Source organism: Vollenhovia emeryi, unplaced genomic scaffold (genome assembly GCF_000949405.1).
Source record: "Vollenhovia emeryi isolate VEMERY1.0 unplaced genomic scaffold, V.emery_V1.0 DF939121.1, whole genome shotgun sequence".
In the NCBI taxonomy this organism is placed as follows: Eukaryota; Metazoa; Arthropoda; class Insecta; order Hymenoptera; family Formicidae; genus Vollenhovia; species Vollenhovia emeryi.
The window spans coordinates 2538782-2556110 of record NW_011967245.1 but is presented as its reverse complement, the minus strand read 5'-3'; the positions used below and the strand labels follow the sequence as shown (position 1 = coordinate 2556110).

Sequence of the window (17329 nt, the reverse complement as noted above, 5' to 3'; positions counted from 1 at the left end):
CTTGCTTTGTCACAATGTTGTTTTATGCAGCTCGATATTAGGGCCGCATTCAAGGTCCGCTGAAAATACGTACATAGGTGACGCGAAACGAAGGCGCGTTTTCTTGAACGAAAGAAAATTCCCTTCGAACAACTCGGCGCGAATCGAACCCGAGGCTGTTAGCTCTGAAGTAAAGAGGATTGAATTTCTCTCCCGCCTCGAAAGGGTGGTTTCGAGGTCGAGGGCTGTCGACCGACCCCAGCCGATCAATATAGCTACAGGTGTCCGAAAGTACCAGCACTAGCCGGTTTTTATTCGTGAAAAAGATGTCGGTGATGTGCAAGCGTTCGCATCTTGCTTCAAACATTTTGCTGACCTCACTCATAAAAATAATTCACTTATATAATTAATAAGTCGAAGTAATAATAATTGTATGCATATATGAACAGCTAGAATTTTAATAGTAGATTATTTAATCGATCTTGAACCAATCGTAGTTGGTTTTTAACTAAAATATCAAAGAAATTAATATTATTAAATTAATGTTTACAAGAATTCATAAACTGACTGGTGTTTGCGATTTAATTATTCAGAACTTATTTAGTTAAAATAAAGAGTTAATGTTGATTGAAATATAACAGTTATTTCTCGAGAATTTTAAAGATGTCAAAAAATTTTTGAAACCACAATTAGTACACAATTATCAGTATAAGTTATTTGAGTCATGTCGTTCTAAGCAGACAATAATGAAAGTAGGAGCAAATGAATTTCAGGACTGCTTTATAGATTGCTCTAGCTACAGGTGTTCGAAATTACGAGCACGCGAACTCATTCTACATTACGTGCGTTTTACTTACTCATTTTGTGAGGCTTGTATGAAAAGGGTAAATCCCGGGTTGACAGCAAAAAAAAACGCTAATAGAAGTTTATTGCGTTTCGATATTGATATTCGTGCCTGTAAAGGTCGCAATTTTTAACTCATCCCGATGTGTCATGTTAAATGTTAGATAATTTACTTCTGTAAAGCTTGCATTCATCCTTCTTTTTTTTTATCAAGTAGAACATTTCGCCTCCGTGAAAACGAAGATTAATTTGATTAATTAGCTAATTACGGACTCTTGCAATTATACTAAAAATGACGCGGAAAGATAAACATCGGCGCGTTGTTGCGGATAACAATTTTAAGGCGCTTTCCGAGTAAACATTTATCGTTTCTCTCTTCCACGTTTTTATCAGTCCTCATTATTCTCGACTCGAATATGATTTAATGTAATTTGACGTAATGGCTTCTACCTTCGGTTTCTCTTTGAACAAACAGAAAATTGTATGCCTAAGAGGACCATTAGAGAAAACCGACTGGGAGAGGTTGCAGTCGCTCATATTTTTATCCTTCAGTGATCCGGAAAGAGGTGGGAGGTTCTTTCATCCTCTTGCTTTTTATGTAGAAAGTGGTTTGAAAAAAGGCGTATCGACTTACAAAACAACTTACGCGCACTGGGCGCGACTTCTTCCCATCTTGATATATTATATTTTTCTCGGAACGATGCAATAAACATGTGACGAGGCTCCTCTTCCGTCGAACATGCTCGATCTTATGCGCGTGACATTTGCGTATACCTGGATACTAACTTGCAAATTACAAAATTGATAATATCTTTAATTCGCATAAGAGTTGCGCTGTTCCAAGTTTTTCAGCTTTTTCCGCGTTGATACAGCTTTCTTATTATCTCTCCTAACTTTTGTAAAGCTAATGATATATTGTGACGTCTGCATTTACACCTTTAATTCGAATAAACTGCCGCTTAAAGAATTTACGGGATAAATTCACGTGAAAATGCGTTATCTGCCCGCAAGTATTTTAGAAGAGAATCTCTCTTGGCAGTAGTTCGTTGAAAAGTTTTCTTTGCCCGTCCTCCGCTCTACGTGTGATTTAAGGGTGCTAATAGTCACATAAATATCATTTTCTAAGTTGACGCGAGTGGAAAGAAGAAAAGGAATAGATAACGTTCTCTAAACGAACCGCTGCGCTAGCGAGATTTAGGTCGCCCATTCTCTCTTTACTCGGCAATCAATGGCGACACAAATGTGCCCAATTTACAACTGAACGTGTAATCGCACGTTGCATTGTAATTGATCGACGGCCGCACGTCGATAACGGCACATCGATACATTTTCGGAGATGAGGCTCGTCGTCTGTGCGTATCGATCGGCGCTCCGAGGGGAATAAGTAATCATTATGCGCCTTGAAACGCGAAACTGGGGCACTCGCCGGCCTTGTTGCATCCTGCGAAACAATGCTGTTGACAATAATGCACCGTCTACGTTAAAGCAAATCCAGTATACCGGACACGCCGCGCTAAAATTGTTCTAATAATCGTAAGATTGCTATTATTGACAGAAACTTCAAATGCTACACGTATAAAATAGGGATATTAATGCTTGCAATTTGAATAGGAGTATTACACTTTAATGATACAATAAATAATAGCATGGTACTTCGACGAAAAATGATTAGTTTTTCTTGGTTTTAAATTTATTTTACATTATTTATTGACATCGACCAAAATTGGTATAATCGTGTGATTAGTATTGCGTAGGTGTATTGTCCAATTTTACATAAAAAAAAACGTAAAGCCCGCAGAAACAATTCAAGCTCTCTTAAATGATGGAATTGATTAGATTTTCGCTTCTGTAAAAAGTTCGGTTAATCTCTGATAAATTTGAATAGGATTTATATTCTATTATAGGATTATATATAGATTACTTGTTGCAATGATTTATAATATTCCGAATTGTTGTGAAGGCTCCCGAAAAGAAAATTATAAAGGAAGGAGAGAATGCCAATGTGAGCCACAAAATGAACAGACCACGGTTCTCACAGTATAGTTCTTCAATTTCTATTCAATATAAACGTTTCGACCCTTTTTCGGGTCTTCTTCAGTAACTCGTAATCGAAAATATAAAGTTCGGCGCAACATCGAAATCAATCTTCTAATTTTGACAATCGGTAAATCTCTAAATGATGCCTGACATAAAGAGGACCGATTGACTCGACCAGAGATGAGTCCGTGACGACGCTGTTTAACTGACTGTGGTGATTTATAAGTTTATCAGCTTGCTGAGAAATATTTCGAGACGTGTTACACAGTTAAATCACGATAACTCGAAAATTATAGAAACAGATATTGATTTCAACTTGTTAGTTTCAATTAAGAAATTAAAAAATAAAATCAGTTGAAAATATCTCTCTCTCTTCGTGCCGAAATAATGTATATCGTAGATAAATCAATTAATATAAAATATATTTAAAGGTTACGTTATCAGTTAACTGAAATAACGTGGGCTGTTGGATGTTGACTCAAGATTGGCCGAAGTCAGCGGTTTACATGTATAATTGTCGAGTCAACGATGTCTCTTGTTTATGTTCCTTTGTAATTATTATATTAAATTTTAACAATCGCGCAAAGATTAGTCGTCCTCGTGCGACAAAAAACAGCACTGTGACTGTTATGCATTATGCGAAGTGATCGTGCGAGTTGTAAATCCTGTCCAAGTCCGAGATCTATCTGTTACACTGTAATTATATTACACTAATAAATAATGCATGCTATAATGATAATAAGCCTAATTCAATGTGTGAAATACACCGTGCAGATACAATCTGTGGAACATACGATAATTTGCATTCGACACGTACTGGCGGAATTAAAGTTATGCATAACAAAAACTTCGATAAAAACGACACAACTATTGGTAAAAATTTCAATAAAACATTCGTTCTGTCGCACGCTCTGATTTGATGCAGTTATCAATATCATCACACTCTTATTTCCCACAAGTTATCGAGACTATTGTTTAATCTCTCTCCTTCCCCCCCCCCCCCCGTTTAATGTTCACGAGAAGCGCCAACCACAGCCACTTGTTTCTTCTCGTTTCATTTGCTATTCGTTTTAATGCCGCGCGCAATAAACGCTTCGGTGTCGCGGTAATTGCATTTTTATTCGATTTAATCCTGGCTTCTGACGCGTAATTGACGTTCTTAGAACCGACTCGTGGCGGACAACGGAGCGAGATTGGACGCGTGGAGGAAGTGAGAGAAGAAACGCGTGATCGCGTATGTCCCGGATCGGGAAACCAGGTCAACCGGTGACCTTCTTGCGGTAAATAACCAGGACGATGCACACCCAGTACAGAAATTACCTGCGGTAATTTTCAGGGGTGGCCTAACGAACGACAAGTGCGAACTCGCAAACCATAATTTCCTCGAGTTTAATAAAAGAACCCGGAGCAAAATTGAATACGAGAGAATGTACGGCATAAAGAAATCATTTAAACTAGTCGAGTACTATAAGTTAGAAGGAATATAATTTCTCTTTGGAATATTAAACCATAACTTGCCAACACAAACGATGAAATAAAGGAAAAGTTACTGCATTTATGAGAGATAATGTATTTGAATTAAAAAAAAAGCAGAGAGGATTAATTTCATTTTTGTTTACGGTGTTAATTCTATTATTTTTGGTTTCCATAGTACTGTGCGTTTAAATAGTTAAACGAGACATTGAGAAACGGGCAAAATTATTGGACAAATGCTAGAATTTGAGCTGTTTAAATCATTTTACACGGATAGTCGTATTAAATTATATTAATAATAATTGTTCGCCGTATATTAAACTGTGACGTCACGTTTTTATTGATTCGCAGAGGACCGTTTATTTCCAGCGCGACGCGAGTCGATTGGAGACACGATCCCATCGGATACCAAATGCCAGAGACCGCGACTTGCGACGCCGCATGGTAATTTACATAGAATTAATTCGGGAATATCATGGATCAGCGCGATGGTAATAGGCGCCACCGACGCCGGAGCTCGCCGGAGCGTTCCCGACTTTTCCCACGCTCCCGTAAATTCACCACGTATAGCAAGCTGGAGAGATCTACGAGTTTAAGATATTCGGCGGGACAAAGATTTGCTCGACAATACGTTTTATGAGGACGAATAATAAATTGCGGCTGTTCCCTCGCGATCCGCGATCTCTACACTGTGCACTGTTCACAGCGTTCGTTTCAGAATTAACATGCAATTGCGCAATCCGAAAAAGTCGAGTTCGCACGACGTGAACTCGGCGACGAGAATGCAGCGGATATAGACAGACATTTTTCGTTTTAATCGTCTCAAACGTGGTCGTGGGAATATTAGTTATCTTACGTAAAATTTTACTGCAAGTTACACAAAAGTGGCAAACAATTGAGGTGAATTAATTAGGTATATTTTTTAGAGAGGATGTTGAAGAGAATTATATGCGTGCGCTTCGTTACACTGATATAACATACGAGCAAGCCTACATTTTTTTTGTTTTTGAATTCGATTTCAGCACATAAAGTTGAGTATCGTAACGGAGAATTTATGCTAATCCGGAATTTCAACGGTACTTCATTCAATGAGCGCCCGTAAAGTAGTATTTATTACGTCATTCAGTTTTGCGCTTCTAGATATAATCCGATTAAAACGTAATCAATTTCGCGCACCAAGAACAAAGTATTCGCGGCGATCGAGAAAAAAAAAGGACACGACGGACTCGATACGAGAATTGGCTCCGACGGCAAAAAGCGAATTCAATAAAATCGGAGAACAAAGGCTAAGTCCGTTCGACATGTAAATTTAGTAACGAAGCATAAACGCCTAATAGCTGTTAAAGGGACGTGCTGCGTACGTTACTAGCCACGATCTAAATCCGAGATTTACCTATTCATGACACTCATTCGCTCCTCGGTTACGAGAAACGTTAACTTGAGCTACGAGAGCGACCTCATTAAACTGCAAGCGCACGCGATTACGATTTGTCTCGCATCTATCAGATTCCTTTGAGCAACTTATCTTAAAAAAGTTAAATTACTCCGCGACACGGCAACCGGTACAATCTCGAGAGAGGATTGCGAACGCCGTGGATCATTAATTATGTACTTTATCCGCATCGGTTTTTCGTCAAGATGTGAATTACATTCTCCGCAACAAGCAAAGAAATAGGAAACGTACTTCGCATTAGATTTTATGAATTTTTTCCACATGCGCTGCCCATATTTATGCATCTCCACGAGAAAGAAGTTACGGAATTTTTAATTCGCACCAGCGATTCACACAACGTTCGGACTCGCAGGTCTCTTAATTGAAAGAAAAAGTGTGTCTCGGAAAGAATAAAAATTTATCGACTTGTCAAAAGACCAAAACGTTACCGAAAGACCCTTAATTGTGCTTTTTTATTTCTGCCATTTATTTCTCTAGAAAATTGCTCGGCTTCGGAATTAAGTTGCCACTATCTCCACTGCATTTTCCACGGTGTAATCGTATCAAATAATAGTCGTATCGTATCATCAATCATACGTGCGTAATACTTGGTCGGATGGTACTACAGTTTCTCTCGCGGAACATTTATTATTTATTAATCTTCATTAGTAGCGAATATAAAGCGCCGCGCAATACAAAGCAATTACACTGTATGAAACGCGAGCGTGTAATAAACAACGAAATCGATGCGAGGGCACTTGCCATTTGCCGAATAACGCTGCGAACGAATATTCGCTACTGTAAAAGAGGATCATCTACTGTTTTTTTTTTGATTCGCCAACGGTACGCGCGATATCTCGCTTTTCAAGTAGTGTTTCGAGGATTAAAGCGCGTATAAACCAATTATGAAATCATGATTGCGCCAATTGTTACTGATAGAATGCGACGAAAGCTCGAACAGTACAGAAATCTATCGTTCGGTCCCTCGAACTTCGGCAGGGACGAGGGGGTCGTCTGGCTACTGTTAAAACGTTCTTGTAACATTCTCGTTTTTCTTTCCAGAAGCTACGATCGCGTTTTAAAGTAATGAAAAATTATAAACGTAACGTGTAGATTGTAAAATTGGAGAACGCGAGAGATTCCAGCGGGGGGGGATCGAGTGAGCAACAATAAACGCAAGTTAACTACCACGGTACAATTTTCGCGTAGTAAAGGGAAATAGTTACGGGGCAGTTTCGCAAACGAGACTACGTATAATACTTTCGAATTAACTCTTTGACTGCGCAGTTTGCATTATAGTGACGTTATACGCGTGGTACCGTATCCGTTTTATGCACGAATAAAACCGCACAATCCGAGCGTAAGCCGGAACGTGGCAGCTCGATGACATACGATAAAAAGGGAATTTCGAGACGTGCAGTTGACATACTTTCTTTGTAGAATAATCACTGGAGCGTCCCGAGGATAGGCATGCAAATCGATATACGTATTTCCATTTTCATCCGACATACATAAACTTTTGAGATGCGCAACACAAATCTGCGTCTCATTTGACAGCGGGGATCGAAATATCGTGGAATATTTACTCAACTAGTTCGCAAGCTGTTTTTCGAATACGATCGCTTAATAGAAATTAACTATAAATCAGGATCAATCCAAAGTTAAATAAATTTCAGTTCGTAAGCTTTTAAAGTGTTTCAAACTTGAAAAGCTTTAGAAGACTTAACGAATAACGTTAAAGCTCAATTTGCTTTAAAATTAAAATTAATTTGAAATCAAGACGACGTTCGCGATGCGTTTACCAAGTTTTTTTTCAACGTCTCGCGATCCAAACTCGAATATATATTTTTTTTACCCGTAGAGCGCGTCCTTATTTGAAAAGCGTATTACGATCTCGCATAATAATTAAACCTACGCAGAGAGAAAAGATAACACGGCCGCCATCGTTATCGTCCACCCACAGAGGAAATCATATATAGTGCAAACTTTATTACCACAACCTTATTACACGTAAAATTCCTTGTTATCCCTCGCAACGTTAATTAACTCCTACGTGCAATCAAACCTGATACTCCGCTCAAAAGCATAGCGGTAACCACATGCGCGGCATATCATCAACCTACGAAGACCCCGAGAAGCGAAGACCGAAGATGCTTGAATTTTTCATGTGTTCGTTTACCGCGAGAGAGATAGAGCGGAAGAGCAAAAGGGTACGAGGAACGGTTGTGCGTGGTTTATTAAGGATAAGGCGAGCTGCACGAAACACGCGCCCGATCCTCGCAATATCCATCGCGGTGCTTTCAGAAGAATTGGGTGAGACAATTGCCTGTTACGGCAAGATTAGCAGCCTACCGAAGATGAAATAAAATCAAATGCTCAAAGTACCAGTTCGTTCGGGTACAGAAGCTGGTATAGAACGAACTGGATAAAACAGGCTTTAAGCCTAATACATGAGGAAGAAGAAGAATTGCCTCTTTGGAGCGATCGCGAGTCTACGGGGCAAAAAAAAGAAGAGGTGCGCGTTAGACGTTATTCTCCTTTGTGTGCCAGCACGCGGATGTTCGCCGACAAAGGACGAATTGAATAGCGAACGAGGAGGCGAAAGCGACCGTCACGCGTGTCGGCGCTTTTGACGTTGACGCAAGTCAAATTAATTCGCGCCCTCGCAAGCTCTGAGCGCGAGTCTCCCGAAGACTCTTTTTCCAAACCCGATTACGCGTTTCTCTGCCCCTCGTACTGTTGCATGTTGCCAGCTGATCGAGTCTAATTCCTTAGCTACGCTCTCGGAGAGGAAATTCACTCGGGTTTCGTCAAATTTATTGAATTTCCGCGATACTGTGGTTGTTTATAGCTGAGAACACGTATTTGGAATACATCTTATTGTAATTTGATTTGTAGCGTACATAAAACGTGCCCGCTCGAAATTGGCGGATGCTCTAGGCAGTTATGCTCGTTGCGATCGGAATCCGTGTGCGGAATAAATTTCCTCTCTTTATTGATCTTATTACATTCATCGCTTTTAAGGAATAAATGCGAAACGCGCAGATTGCTAACGATATTTTTTTTAACAAGATATAAGATTCGTGCGACATTCTCTCTCGGCGATTTACTTAATTCTTTTATTTATCCGTTCGTTTTTACGCAAGTTATTCACCGAGAATTCTTTAGAGAGCTTTCACAAGTTATCCAAGTCTGAAAAATATTCATAATTTACAATAAATATTCATTCTATTGCTTTTGATACATTTTGAAGTACGCGCCGCGCTTGAAAAATCTTTTCAAATATGTTAAACTATACGTTTACAATATACTACGCTATCATATAAAATCTGTGAATAAACTATCTCGCGGGAGATAATTAAGATTACGCGATAACTTTATTAACTTGTTCCAACTCTTTAACATTCAGAGATGAGATATCGCCACATGACGCGATAGAGAGGGGGAGCGAGAAAACTCGCAAACTCTCGAAATAGATAGATTAAGCCGCAGATTTAAGTTTAGACTAAGTTCTTGGAATAAGTTGCAAATGTAAAGTAACTGCAACCCTAAGGGGAAAACAATAAAGATGGTTAATTAATGAATTAAGTAATTAATTATCTATTGCCACATGTACTTCCACACCCATAGAAAAATGCCCGAATCCAATGCTATTACACTTCAATGTATCATAAAACATGATCGATACAGCGCCAATCATATTTATTATCGAGAAAGGAATATTTTAATCTTAAATGAAAAATTGTAAAATCTAGACTCGTCTTTTGTCGAATATTGTGCGCTGTAAGATGAAGGGAAAATTTATTCTAAACGCAAGAATATATAAACTTACATTTGTATAAGTCACTCTTGTCTCGACATAGTAAGTCGATCTTTTTTAATTCGATGGAGAATGAGAATTATTGATTTTATTTTGATATTGTCTTATTTTTATACCAAATAAGGTTGTGAGGAATATAAAAGCGTCAAGAATATTTTTTGTCTCGGTAACACAAGTCCTTTTCGAGGGTGCAGATATGTTACCTAAACGAGTTACACGGCAAGTTAAACGAAATCGCAGTCAAAGTCACGTCGAATCGTTGCGTTCGTTCCCGAAAGGGAATGCATCTGCATGAAAACCGCTTGCATTTTGGACGATGACACCAACCCTGACCTTCTTTCCTTTGAAAAGACTAAAAAACGAGCTGAGATTCATAGCGTTGTTTGACCGACCTCGTTTCACATAAATCGCACTATTCTTCCTACTTCTCCAAACATACGCTTGAGCATTATCATTGTTGCGGCTCAACTTTCAAGGCAACTCGATCGTTGCGCCGTACGATTCGTCAAGTTTCCTTGCGTGTCGACGTTTTCTGACAATGAGAGATATTTTATGGAAAGAAATGTAAGTAGCGAGCGAATGGCTGTGACATACACCTTCAAATTATAAATCATAATAATGCGTTTTTATGTACGTAGAGATACTATTTTACACCAATTAATTTTCTTTATTTAACTGCTTTTCATTTTATTACACGATTATTAAAACTTTGTCTCATTAATATTATTGTCTTCTTTATTTCTTTCGGTAAATTCTTATGCTCGATTGTTTGGATATAACATTTAAAAATAATAAAGTATCTAGTTTGTCGAAACGCTGTATATTATTTAAGATTAATAAAATAATGCCAGTTGCTTCGAGGGAAAATTGAAGTTTTGGTTATTTTATTACTGGCGAGCGCGAGAAAAAGTATTAAGTTTATCTAGTTTGTATAAATATCTATTTTAGTTGGCGCAATTTAATGATATCATTACTTATGTGGAGAAGATAAAAATGTTTTTTTGAAATAAAATATATCTAAATAATTAAATTATATAATTCTTGATTGGATGGCACTTATACTTGATATTCTTTTTTCTTTTTTTTTTTGAAAGTTTTATTATACGAATGTTGTGGTTGCAAGTTTTAATAGAGGAAAGTCCTCCATTAGGAGATAGCAGTTTTCAATACCCAAATTCAATCACAAATCTCTTTTCGCAACGATTACACAATCTAAGAGTGAATTTTTCACCAAACAGATTTCGCTCCGAGCGCAATAAATTCATGGTGAAATCACCAGACGATTCCTATTAATTTAAACGGAAACCCCGCTATCTCATATTAGGAGCCTGTCTCGTAATAGGTAACTTTCACCTATGTATAATATTGGAAAGAAAATTGATATTTTATTGCCGAGATGGACTTTGCTACTTGTCTCATTCTTATATCGAAAGTTCGAATTTCCCTCTCATTCACCTTTAAGAATACGCTATTTCCGCTAGTCGGATACCCACGCGAGCGAGGTAACATTTTTATGCGTGAGCACAATCTTGCAACCCCCGTTCAATTTTCGAAGTTACGGAAAAGAACTCCAAGTTCCGCGGGAGTTCGATATTCCCGAGCCCGCGGCGATTCGCGAGTTCTTTTATTTTTGTTGGAAAAAAAAATCCCGCCCGGCCGTAAATAAGAAGAAAGCTCCCTCGAATAAGTCCTGCGTCGACACTTCGTTTCCGGGCGGTAACAGCGCCCGACGGAAATCTGAAAAGTGATGGGGGATATTTCGACGATCTTTTATATTCCCGCGCTGACGTAAAAGCACCGTGCTCGGACTGGCTTGCCTTTCGGGTCGATGGGGAGAATTCCATAAGGCCCGTAAAGTTTTGCGCGCGCGTGCAATCCCGCGAGAGATGCGAGGGCGCCGGAACTCGCGCGGGAGCCTTGAAGCGCGAACCGGAAGCCAATTTGCGAAATGAGAAAAGGCGCCGCGGAAACATTACCTTTGTGCGGATACGCGCGCCCCGGCTTCGTTGGCGTCTCGCCAACGGCTGCCGCTCTGCGTTACGTTGAATTTATTGGTTCTCGATGGCTGTGTGCGGCGGCCACGTTAACGTCGCTTATTGAAGCCGCTATTGGCTTACCAATAACGAAACCGCCGCTTCAAAAATTCGGTCACGATGGCCGGCGCGCGGCTTTCATTCTGACGTAGCTCAGTTGAGCAGCTGCTCCCGTTTCGATCAATTTTCCTCGAAGTTAAAAGTGTACGGGATGTAATTCCAATTGACAATACTAGACATTACTGTCCGCCGGAAAGTATCGCGTCAGTGATTTCCTCGGGGATGTATCGTCTAATCTATTATATGTATATACATATATACCGTTCGTTAAAGGTTTTACGGCTGTGTATGGATGAGCGAGCGTAAAATTTGAAATTTTAATACTATTTTGAGACTTTTAAGGATAATTTAGACCTACTTAGGTGATTTATACACCTACATAGACCAGCGACACAGCCTACTTTGATGACATTATATTTTTTTACTCCTCCCTCGAAGCTTTGATTCTAAAAATTTACTTGAAAGGACCTGCTTTAATGCTAAATTGGCAAAAGCAGAAATTTCCGACACTATCAGTTTTTAAAGTAGGAGTAAATGTTGTACTTGCAGTATGCAGAGTTTTAGATCAGGCGACTTAAAGCTAAGTCCTGATTGGCTCACGTAAGCAATCCAGTAGGAAAAAATAGTATCGTGTAGCCGTTGGCTCTAGGTCCTACTATATAATAAAATTAAAGGTTCAACATAGAGTCAAAATTTCGACTCTGGTACGGTCGCGAATTAAACGCGCGAGAAAAAGGCACCGGGCCTCACCGCGAACGCATACGTTTGACCCCAGCCGTTGTTCAACAATCGCGAAATGCGGTTTCGCTGATTTTTTTTTATAATTCGCCGACACGATCATTTTCACACGGCGCGTGGTAACTGACGTTTTAATTAAACTCGCGGAAACATCATTTTTCGACGGAAATTCAACGCGTTAATAAAACCTCGCGCGCGCTTGCGGTTGTAATATTAGTTATTCATTTTACCAAAATTGTTCGTATAAAATTATTTGCATTGAAATAAAATAAAGAGGAAACACTTTCCTCGAACGAGACGTCTCCGCGAATAAGCGAGTTAGATGCCTGAAGGATGCAAGTCGTTATCTGTCGCAGCAGCGTATCCGTAGGAATCTCTCCGAGTCTATCGTATCGGAATTGATATCGCGTTATCGACGTGTATTTCCTCGTCTGCTCAAATTTGCTTCGTTTGCCGATAGATACTCGGAGGAGAACAGCCGGTCGAGAAAGTAAAGAGCGCGAAATCGAAATTATTTCAGGCTCGAGTAAAAACGGACGGGGAGCCGAGTCGAAATTTTGGTACTATTTTGACACTTTTAAAGATAATTTACACTTAATTAGCTGATCCATGCACCTACATAGACCAGCAATAACCATCTTTGATGACATGATATTTTTTTCACTCCTCCCGCGAATCTTTAATTCTAAAAATTTACTTTACCTCCCACTTAAAAGGACCTACTTTACTGCTAAATTGGCAAAGGTATAAATTTCCGACACTATCAGTTTTAAAATAGGAGTAAATTTTGTACTTGCAGTTCGACCTCATTTACTCTCTTAGGTCCTACTGTATAATAGAATTAAAGGTTCAACGTTGGGCCAAAATTTCGACTCGGGGAGACAATGGATTAAGATGATATCGGTGTCTCGCTATAATATCTCGCGTCACGTATTGGATAATACTCTTCGTACTCAGACCGTAAGTTTACGCATAAGATCACGTAAAGAAGTTCCGCTTCTTACATCGTCGCAATAAGGACAATAAGCGTCCATAATAGGATATCGCGGGAAACAAGAAAAGTTTCGTGAAACTACAGAACGCCCGAGTGCGCGAGCCTTTTAAGCCCTTTAAGGTCTGAAAAGGGAGAATCGATATCGGCGGATATAATTGTATGTACGCGTGGCAAAATGTGACGGTATCCCCGATTTAATGTTGAAATATAATTTCTCACGGGACATTTAAAATAATTATTTCTGCAATAATTATTCTGTGTGTTTTCGAGATATGCGACAATTACGCGGCGGGAGAACATAAACTCTCTTTACCTGCGACGATAATAAACAAATTGTAATCAAGCGCGCATATTTGAGCGACGAAACGCGTATTCGTTATGTTAATTCGTAATGTATGCGGCATTAAATGTGTTGTTTAATGTAAAACTATATCTGCAAATCCTTTCGAACTGTGTACGACGTTCATTGCACGAACCGCCGCGTATATAGTCACATGAGGTAGTTTCGACTGCTGCCTCGATAGTCCTAAACGTCGAATTTGGGAGGGCCAACCTGTTACTCAAACCGTTCTCAGTTCACGAGAATATTAGCCGTTTAGATCAGGTGAACTCGATCGGATGTCGTTAAGAAGACCTCTTTCCTTTTAAGGCCTGTGTTCACGATGCTAGAACTTGGACCAAGTCTTTAAAGAACACAGGTGACATTTTTCACACATATCGACACTTTTCCACTCTGCTCGGGAGGAGGGTGTGTTTTTGACCGAAGAAACGCATCCGCGCCGAGGATTTCGGAATCTTCTTTTCGACAGAACCCTTTCTTGAAATAACGAGAGGTTATCTTCAGCGTCGCCAGTAATAATTAGAAAACTTCAATGATTACTTGACCACGTCTGACACATTTTAATGTTTAAGTTCACAACGTTTCGATAGTTTGTGGCCCTTTTCAAGTGATAATTGTATCAAAAGTTCAGCGTGGTAAATTGAAGGGACAGATCTTGAATTCACAAAAGACTGAGTCATGTTCAGTCATGTTCTGCCTTTTGTGAAATCAAGATCTCTCCCTTCAATTTAACACACTGAACTTTTGACACAATTATCACTTGAAAAGGATCACAAACCATGGTCGAAACGTTGTGAACTTAAACATTAAACATCTAACAATTCTTTTTATCGTTAATCGACTACTGGCGATTCACGTTCTTTCGTTGTTAAACATTAAAATTTGTCAAACATGGTCAAGTAATCATTAAAGTCTGTTCCGAAAATGTTCTTGTTCTTTAAATCTTCGCCATTTCACGGCGGCAAACTGGGCTCGAGCGCGTTAGCTTGTGTCGATTTGTGTCTCCTAAAAGGAAAGCGGCCAGAATAGCGCGACGCAGATGGAGCAGCGTGATCCCAGCTGAAGGACGACTGGTACTCCGTGCTCCGAGCTCAACTCTGCCTCGCTTGTTACGCGTGTAACTTAATTGCGTATCGTAATACCCGCGCACAGCCGGAGCCTGACGCGCAACAAATCTCCGCTCTAATCTGCGACCGAGGCAACCTGTTACTTAGCACGGAACTCGCCAACTTATATCGAGTTGGCGCGGCCCGAGACCGACCGCGGAAACCACCGGGCGCGTCATCCATCGCCTGTCATCTATCACCTCATTAACCGTCCCAGAGAGCAAACAGCTGCATTTCGTAGCAAATCGATCGTTATCGGGCACTGGCGACTACGAGGCGCAAAATTGCGATTTACCCTCGTCAACCTGTTACTTGGCCGCGGTTAATTAGAACATTTCAAATTCGAAAGATGCAATTTACGATTGCAGGACTTGTCATTTTCTTATCCGTCTCGAATTCTACGTTTCATAAAATGGAGATAACGAACGTGTGAAAAGTAGCGTAGATCCCGAGTCGAAATTTTAGTACTATTTTGACACTTTTAAGAATAAGTTACACCTACTTAGCTGATCTGTGCACCTGCATAGACCAGCGATAGCCATCTTTGATGACATTATATTTTTTCACTCCTCCCTCGAATCTTTAATTCTAAAAATTTACTTTACCTCCCACTTAAAAGGACCTACTTCAATGCTAAATTGGCAAACGTAGAAATTTCCGACACTATCAGTTTTGAAGTAGGAGTCAATTTTGTACTTGCAGTTCGGTCTCTTTTACTGTCCTAGGTCCTACCATACAATAGAATTAAAGGTTCAACATAGGGCGAAAATTTCAACTCGGGAAGGCCTATCGACTCTCTCGGTTCCTCGTTCTTTCGTTACAGGTAAATTGTATGCAGAAGGACAAACAAAGGAACAAGAACGAATTGATAGATACCAACTTTCACAACAACGTATGACGTTCAACAATCACGACGCGCCGCATCGCCGCGCTCGAAATACATTATTTTCTCATTTCGAGATGTGTTGCTGCATAAAATTTACAAAATGGCGGTCAGGGTCAAAAATACACTGTAGACGAGCAAATGATCGGGGCTTCTCGCTCGTGTAATTAATTTCTCCCTCACCGATCGCCATTGTCGATGCTCCCGAGTGTGTTTTCCGCTTTAAGATTTTACCTAAATCTGTATCACCTATATCGTCGCAAGTTGTAACGAGTTCACACCTGAATATTGATCACCGAAAGTACTACATGTCTCGCCACCTTTGCACAGATTATGCACTACTTCCCCTCGGATCGCGATCACTCTCGTAATCCCGTGCGCCTCTGTCTCCAAGATGATTCGCGAGCAATTAGCGTACATAAAAAAACGACTGGCGAAAGCGCGACTTGAACGGCAGCTGCTTGTACTTGGGGGAGGGGGGGGGGGCACTTCGTTGCGCGCATATGTCACGTATATGCCTCTCTCGGGTACAAATCTTTCCGGACGTTCCCATCACCAGCTGGTTACCCGACTACGCTCTTGATTTCTGGCATCCCTAGTGCGTCTATGTCCGCAAATTGACCGTCGAAAACGGAGTGGCGGTAGTTAAACCGCCTCGCTGCGTGCACGAGCGCACGGTACCCCACGAATCTCCGGCACAGATCGATCGCGATCGCTCGCTCCTAAAGACGTTGCTACAACACCAACCTGTTACTTGTCAGCGGCACGAGCTTCCAAGAGGGGAGTAGGGGTGCGTGTACGATTCCTCGAGCACGCTCTTCGGCTCCCTTTCGCACGGATGCACGTGCTTTCCGGTATTGTCTTGACACAGGTAGCGCGCGCCCGCCTGTCTTCCCCCCCTGACAAGACACGACCGCGACCGACGTGCACGCCTGAGAGAGAGAGAGAGGGAGGGAAGAGAGGAGAACGAAGAAACCGACGTCCTGAACGAGCGATATTGAGGCTGAGTGCAGAGGAAAAAAAAGAGACAAATTACCGCGACACCCCAACAGAGCGACCGTATCGTCGGGCAGGCAGCCCGGCTTGCACTGCCCGGGTCTACCGTTTCTCCCACCGAAGAACCGCCACCACTACACCTCACACCCCCCCGGCCCCCCTCCCTCTTTCCCACCTTCCTGTCAGTGTGCCGCGACAACCCCCTGCACCAGCCACGTTCTACAGCGAACGAACGCGTCCTCCCCCGAAAAAGCTCACCTCTCAACCCCACCTGACGCCACTCCGTCTCCGGTCCTCCTCTTCGCGCCCCTCGTCCCAGAGCTGCTCGACGAGCAGCTCAGAGCGCAAGCTCGCGCCCCTTACCCTCCTCGAGGGTTAGGGGCAAGAAGCCTTCGCCTCGCGACCGGCCGATGCAGGACGAAGGACAAGGCGAAGACGGCGTACCGGGGCGAGCGTGCGTCGTCGGTGCGTACGTCGGTCTCGACTGGCTTGCGTAATCGCCTGGCATCCGGTCTTGAGGGAGATCATCGTATATCACGTCGATCTGACTCGGTGGTGAATGAATATGACGTTCGCTGTCAGCTGAATGGAAAGG

General features: G+C 41.2%; 1 protein-coding gene across 6 annotated transcripts in view; it reads right to left on the bottom strand.

Moving 5' to 3' along the window:
- The window catches only part of LOC105570226 (regulating synaptic membrane exocytosis protein 2), a 178968-nt gene extending 162138 nt beyond the window's left edge, over positions 1-16830 (bottom strand). For all 6 annotated transcript variants that reach the window (XM_012027275.1, XM_012027276.1, XM_012027277.1 and 3 more), the window contains exon 1: positions 16486-16830. The gene's annotated coding sequence lies outside the window, so the exon portion shown is untranslated. The remainder of the gene's footprint in view (positions 1-16485) is intronic.
- Between the last annotated feature and the right edge of the window lie 499 nt (positions 16831-17329).